Raw genomic sequence first — 8,372 nt, forward strand, 5'->3', positions numbered from 1 at the left:
AATTTAATGGGAAAATTTGAAGACTGAAATTGTATATTCTATTTTACTGTAAAACATATTTCAATATTTTTTGTTTTATTTACAACTTGAAAAATCATAGCAACCACCCAGAGCACTCTAGTATCACCCTAACAATGCCTTAGGAACCACCCAGTACACCCTAGTATCATCCTAGCAACCACCCAGAACTCTCCAGTATCACCCAGAACACCAAGCAACACCCTAGCAACCACCAAGAATACCCTATATCACCCTAGTACCCTAGTTTCACCCTAGCAACCACCCAAAACTCTACAGTATCACCCAGAACACCAAGCAACACCCTAAAAACCCCCAACAATACCCTATATCAGCCTAGTTGCCGGGTTTCACCCTAGCAACCACCCAGAACACCAAGCAACACCTTAGCAACCACCAAGAATACCCTATATCACACTAGTACCCTAGTTTCATCCTAGCAACCACCCAGAACTCTACAGTATCACCCAGAACACCAAGCAACACCCTAGCAACCCCCAATAATACCCTGTATCACCCTAGCAACCTAGTTTCACCCTAGCAACCACCCAGACCTCTACAGTATCACCCTAGCAATCACCCAGAACACCAAGCAACACCCTAGCAACCACCAAGAATACCCTATATCACCCTAGTACTCTAGTTTCATCCTAGCAACCAGCCAGAACTCTCTAGTATCACCCTAGCAATCACCCAGAATACCAAGAAACACCCTAGCAACCACCAAGAATACCCTATATCACCCTAGTACCATAGTTTCACCCTAGCAACCACCCAGAACTCTCCAGTATCACCCTAGCAATGATCTAGCAAAATATTGTTTTTTTTTTACATTTTACACTTAACAAAAGTTTTACAGATAATTACAAAGAAACAGCAAGTAACACGTTGAATTAGACGTGAAATTCTAAAGTAGAAAAACTAAAATACTAGTTTCTCGTAAAACATAGCCTACTCATATTTACACAGTGCACTGGATAAAATATTAAAATCAAGTTTTGTTCCAATTCGAGCTCCTGCGGTAAAAAACATCCTCATCAGTAAATCACAACATATTAATATTAGTTTTGTAAAGTTACACAGAAATGACGTCTCATCTGTCAGTTCTCTGTGTGAAGCTCTTACTGTAGGTCTGAACACTGAGGTTCAAGCGCTGGGTTATATCGCGTCAGCCTGAGCGCCGGCGTCTGATTAACACTCAACACGCTGCTGTATTTTGATCTGAGATTGATTAGAGGCGTTTGCTTGAGAGAAACAGACCCTTAAACCCACATCACTCACAGATCCATGAGCCTATCAGACGCGTATGATTGATTAGAAGGAACTGCAGCTTAGACTGCAGGAAGCTTGATAAATCTCTCCCGTATGTGAAAAATATGCTGAAAATGTACAAATAGTCATAAGCAATAATCAACACATCAATCACAGCTCACCTGTGTCCAGAGCACAAGCTGATCATCTCAAAAAGCGGGAATTTAAAGGAAGAAATGATACATTATTATGTATTTCTGTCATGTTTTCCAGCACAAATATCTAAACATTCTTAAATCAAGATATATTTACTGGAGAAGAAGCAAAATGTACATTTATCAAAAATAAGTGAGTTTGTGCTTAGAACAAGAACACATATCTTCCAATGGGGTCTGAAAAATAATCTTTATATTAAAAGGGAAAACAAGATTATTTTCTGACTCCACTGGGAGATTTTTGTTATTGTTTTGAGCAGAAACATTTAATTTTAATAATTTTTTCTTCTCCAGTAAATGCATCTTGATTTAAGAAGTACTAGATGCTGTAAAAACACATTTCTCAATAGTAGTTAATGTTAGTTAATGCATTAACCAATGCTAATGAGTGAGACTTTACTGTAGAGCGTTATCATCATAATAATACATTTAAATATTCATGTTTTCCTGCATGCCATGTGACCATTAACCGTCATTAAAGAACCGTGAACATGCAAATGTGTCATGAAATTTATAACAAATATTAATTTAAAAGTCTCCGAGTAAATATTTGACCTCTAAGTGGTTCGGCTGACATGATTTTAGGAATCTTTGTGTTAGAGAATGCAATGTTCTTTTTCACAAAATTGCATTTGGAAAATGAGTTTCAAATTAGTTTGGAATTGCAAGAATGGCATTAAATGATGACAGTTATGATAACAAGTCATGAAATAACTCAAATGTGGATATAAATGCAGCTGGCTCTGTTCGTCTCTAAAATGCCATCTAAACTACTGATGTTAATGTAAAGTTACCCATCACCCAAGCAATGCCCTAGCAACCACCAAGAATACCCAATATCATCCTATAGCATCACCCTATCAACAACCCAAAACACTCTAGTATCACGCAACAAGCAATGCCTTGGCAAGAATACCCTATATCATCCTAGCAACCACCAAGAATACCCTATATCATCCTAGCAACCACCAAGAATACCCTATAATCATCCTAGCAACACCATAGTAACCACAATCAGCAATCATCCTAGCAACCACCCAAAACACACTAGTATCACTCTAGCAATGCCCTGGCAGCCACCAAGAATACCCTATATCATCCTAACAACACCCTAGCAACCACAGTCAGCAATCATCCTAGCAACCACCAGGAATACCCTATATCATCCTAGCAACAACATAGCAACCAAAATCAGCAATCATCCTAGCAACCACCCAGAAATCCACAGTATCACTCTAGCAATGCCCTAGCAACCATCGAAAATATCCTATATCATCCTAACACCTTAGCAACCACAATCAGCAACACCCAGAACACCCCAGTATCACCATAGCAATGCCCAAGCAACCACCCAAACCACCCTAGTATTATCCCAGTAACCACCCAGAACACCCCAGTATCACCCTAGCAACTACCCCGTACACTCTAGTATCAACCTAGCAACCACTCAAAACTAAAACTACACAGAACACCCTAGTTTTATCCTAGCAACACCCTAGTAACCACCCAGAACTAAAACCACCCAGAACACCCTAGTTTCATCCTAGCAACACCCTAGTAACCACCCAGAACTAAAACCACCCAGAACACCCCAGTATCACCCTAGCAACTACCCAGTACACTCTAGTATCAACCTAGCAACAACTCAAAACTAAAACCACCCAGAACACCCTAGTTTCATCCTAGCAACACCCTAGTAATCACCCAGAACTGAAACCACCCAGAACACCCTAGTTTATCCTAGCAACATCCTAGTAACCACCCAGAACTAAAACCACCCAGAACACCCCAGTATCACCCTAGCAACTACCCAGTACATTCTAGTATCAACCTAGGAACTACTCAAAACTAAAACCACCCAGAACACCATAGTTTCATCATAGCAACACCCTAGCAACCACCCAGAACTAAAATCACTCAGAAAACCCCAGTATCACCCTAGCAATGCCTTAGCAACCACCAAGAACTAAAACCACCAAGAAAACCCCATTTTCACCCTAGCAACCACCCAAAAAAACCTAGTATCATCCAGAAGTGTTGTTAAATTATTTAAAAAATATTAAGAGGTGAGATCAAGTAAATATTTGACCTCTAAGTGGTTCGGCTGACATAATTTTAGGAATCTTTGTGTTGTGTTAGAGAATGCAATGTTCTTTTTCACAAAATGCATTTGAAAAATGAGTTTGGAACTGCAAGAATGGCATTGAAGAGAGTTATGATAAGTTATGAAATGACTCAGATAAATGCCTCTGGCCCTCAGCTCGTGTCTGAAGGCCCCTGATGCTGGACGTGGGACACGGGCACGCGTGTCTCTGAGCTCTGGGCCAGATCTCTGAGGAAAGTGGCAGCAAACTCAGCAAAAGCACACAGCGGAGAGAGCGGTTTATCGATCGCACCGTTCCCGTCTGCACAGCTCTCAGCTTTTAACAACTGGACGTCAGGGAAAGGTAAAGGGCCCGTCACATGTGGAGAGGAGCGTTACAGCACCAGACACATTCATCACGTCAGCAATTACACACATTTACATTTAAATCTAGAGCTGTGGTTCAATACGGGTCCGGGAAGGTTATTGAGACGTTTAATCTCACAATTCTGACTTTTTTTCTTGCAATTATGAGTTTATATCTCACAATTCTGATAAATAAAGTCAGAATTGGGATATAAAACAGCAATTTACAAGCTTCCGGAGGTTTTAGTCTTTAGTTCTGTGTGAATTAAATGCTTACATTAATTGCAGTGTAAAGATGGTAGCTTGTGTAGAATAAAAACACATAAAACATTTTAAAAGATAATTGACACTTTTTATCCCACAATTGGGGGATTAGTTTGCTTTACTTCTCAGAATTGTGAGAAATAAAGTCAGATTTCTCACAATTCTGACTTTTTTTTTCTCAGAATTTCTCATAATTATGACTTTATAACACACAATTGTGTTTATATCTCACAATTATGACTTTATAACAAGCAATTGTGTTTATATCTCACAATTGCGACTTTATAACACACAATTGTGTTTATATCTCACAATTATGACTTTATAACATGCAATTGTGTTTATATCTCACAATTATGACTTTATAACACACAATTGTGTTTATATCTCACAATTATGACTTTATAACATGCAATTGTGTTTATATCTCACAATTATGACTTTATAACACACAATTGTGTTTATATCTCACAATTATGACTTTATAACATGCAATTGTGTTTATATCTCACAATTATGACTTTATAACATGCAATTGTGTTTATATCTCACAATTATGACTTTATAACATGCAATTGTGTTTATATCTCACAATTATGACTTTATAACATGCAATTGTGTTTATATCTCACAATTATGACTTTATAAGACACAATTGTGTTTATATCTCACAATTATGACTTTAAAACATGCAATTGTGACTTTATATCTCACAATTCTGACTTTATAACACACAATTGTGACTTTATATCTCACAATTATGACTTTATAACACACAATTGCGACTTTATATCTCACAATTATGACTATATAACACACAATTGTGACTTTATATGATGCAATTCTGACTTTATAACACAATTGCAACTTTATATCTCACAATTCTGACTTTATAACATACAATTTGCGACCTTATATGATGCAATTCTGACTTTATAACACAATTGTGTTTATATCTCACAATTGCGACTTTATAACATGCAATTGTGTTAATATCTCACAATTCTGACTTTATAACACACAATTGTGTTAATATCTCACAATTCTGACTTTATAACACACAATTGTGTTAATATCTCACAATTATGACTTTATATCACGCAATTTTGACATTATAACTTGCAATTGTGACTTTATGTCATGCAATTCTGAGATAAAAAGTCGCAATTACCTTTTTTCTTGTTTTTCTTTGGAAGCTGAATGCTGAACATTTTCTCAGTTTAAGTCAAAGGGAGATTTTGCCACAAACACTGCAGGACGAGTTCCACACTAAACTTTAATACTCAACATGAGCACTACAAGTGATGATTGACTTTAACAGAACGATAAAACTGCAACATTTGAGGAATATTAATAAAGAGCTGCCACAAGCACTGTCATGATTTCAGACGAGTGAAAATCTCAGTTCAAATCAAACCCACGAGTGTCTTCTGCTGGAGTGTGTGCAGCTGTGGGTTCAGAAAATCATTTGTAATTCATAGTTTTCAGTCACGTGACTGAATATCATTCATAAAACTGTCGATTTTACATCTCAGAAGCTGGAAAACAAAAATAAGTTCTGCTAGCTTGTATATATCTGTATGCATAATCAATACGGTGTATATTGAATTTGGTATTTTAATATCACTGTTTTACTGCATTAGTACTTAGTACAAACCTGGTAAAAAAAAGACTGTCAGGTAATGGAGGAAAGCCTTGTTTTGCCCTCTAGAGTATGACGTCACATTAAACTATAAATGTTTATGTCAGTGTGTGTTGCTGAGAGAGTGGAGATGCAGCGTCCTCTGCTGGTCAAAGGAAGATTGCAGTGTTTTTTATAAATCTTGAATGAGAATCAGTTCCTCTTGCAGCATCTCTTCTCTGATGGTGTGGGCGGGGCAACCTGTCAATCACATGAGATCAGCCAATAGCAAACCACAACCATCCAATCAACTCCCCACAGACACACTCAAGCCCCGCCCACATCTGTTCTTGTTCCTGAAGCCCTTCATTCGGATAAATGACACAATAGAGGACAAAAGATGATCTAAACAGCTAACTAACGTTTCATGCCGACTTTAATGACGCAGCAAATTTACCAACGTCACAAACACGACGAGGCTTGAAATATAAAAACACCATTAATTAATAAACAATGTGTTGAAGAAAAACGAGACATCAGGAATATTCGGACAGTTTGTTCCAGTCAATATTATTCTGGAATCAAGTTGTTTTTCCTCACCAAATGTGATTTATTCAAATGTTTGTCTAGAAAAGAATGAAATGGTCGATGTGTCTACTAATTTTTCTATCATCCACAAAGGTTTTAGGTTAAAATATACTGTATTTGAATGCATAAACGCAACTGTATGTTTTTACACTCATTGGGCTTCACTCGTCTTCTTCTTCGGTGGTCACTCGAGACGAGTATGACTGTCCTCTCCGTCGGGTCGCCTTATTTGTGGATCCTCAGTTGGCTGTAAAGGCCTGTTCTCCCATCTCCTAATGTGCCAGCTCATGACTAGGGACTTCCAGACTACACAACCCTGTCCCCGTCGCCACTTGCTGGTCGCCACAGGACTTTATGCAGGGTGGTAGGGTGGATTCCCTTTGTGGAGGACGCCTGTGCGTGGCGTTGTTTAACGTGTGGAGGCTGGTGCACAGACAACCACCGCACGGTCTTTGGCAGGTCTGGGTCAGGATCCAGTGGCATGGAGTCCAAGACGACTGGGGACCCATCACTGCTCCAGCCTTCATCCGCCTTCCCAGCCGTTGTGATGCTCCACTTAAGTCAGCCATCATCCTCCGCCTGTTCCGACGTTGAGCTCTTTTGACGTGTTTTTTTGGGGGTGTGCTCCCTTAGCCTTTGCCTCTATAGGCTACCCCACAAGGCAGTGGGACTTACCCATAGCTGGGGCTGTGGTTGGCGAGTGCCAGGACATGTCCACTGCTTGCTGGGCCTGCACACTGCGCCTCTGGGGCCCATTGCTGCTCCGAGATCCCCTACAGTTCAGCCTGGGTCCGCTAGGGCCCAGTTACCGTGTGTGGCCTCAAGGAGGCACTGTAGGAGTCTTGACGGTGGAGAGGCTGTGTACCGACAGGAGGAGACTTACGCACTCGGCTCCTCTTTTCGCCGTTGCACAAGGGCTAGTCGTGGCAGTAACTGTAAGCATGCAATATCTACTAAACCACAGGCACTACTATCCCAGTACTGCACCATGATCATACATGATCATGAACCATAAATGTTCAGAATCAGTCGTGACCAGTAACAGTGACTCTTAAACAGTTATTTAGGATCCACGTTTTATCGGCTGCTGTTTAAAACACACAATCTTCAGGGAATCGTCTACACACAACAGATTACACTAAACTAACGCTGGCACGGGTTCCTCTCCAGCTTGTGTATTATTATTTATTGAAATCATGAAAGGACAGACATGAACTTTAACAAGACCATAAAAACGTCACTCAGTGAACATTCATCACAGGATTATACTTGGCAGTCGGTTCGACATTCTCCTCGTTTTAACCTTTCAGATTTATAGACACACTTCATGAAGCCAGCGACACTTTAGACTCAGAACTCCTTAAAACCTCAAACCATAAAATAAGTACTAGAGTAAATGAGGCCCGGTGTGATATTCACACTTCAGTCTCAGACCGCACACGAATCTGGAGGATTTCAAACCGCACTTCTGCTTCTGATGGACAGAGAACCGCGGACGCTGGACATCACGTGTGAATCGAAGACATTTCTGACACATAACAAACATCATGCTTTTGCGAATCATAATTATGACATAGTAAAATTCTAACTGACATACTAACTCATAATAAAGAGTCAAAATTATGACATTTTAAATCATGACTTTAAAAGTCAGAATTATGACTGTCATATTTTGATCTAAGTTCTACTTTTTTATTCCAAAATGACTGTCATAATTTTATCTTAATTATGACATAAAAAGTTACAATTATGACTATGTAATATTTTGACTTTTATGTCATAATTTCGACTTTTTTAGTATGTCAATCACTATTTTTTTTTAATAATTTCAGCTTTTATCTCATAATTGACTAAATTTCAAAATTATGCAATATTTTCACTTCTATGTCATAATTTTGACTTTATGTCTCATAATTATGAATTAGTATATGTCAATTATGATTGTTCAATGTAATCATTAATACTT

Source organism: Phoxinus phoxinus (genome assembly GCF_949152265.1).
Source record: "Phoxinus phoxinus genome assembly, chromosome: 7".
NCBI lineage: Eukaryota > Metazoa > Chordata > Actinopteri > Cypriniformes > Leuciscidae > Phoxinus > Phoxinus phoxinus.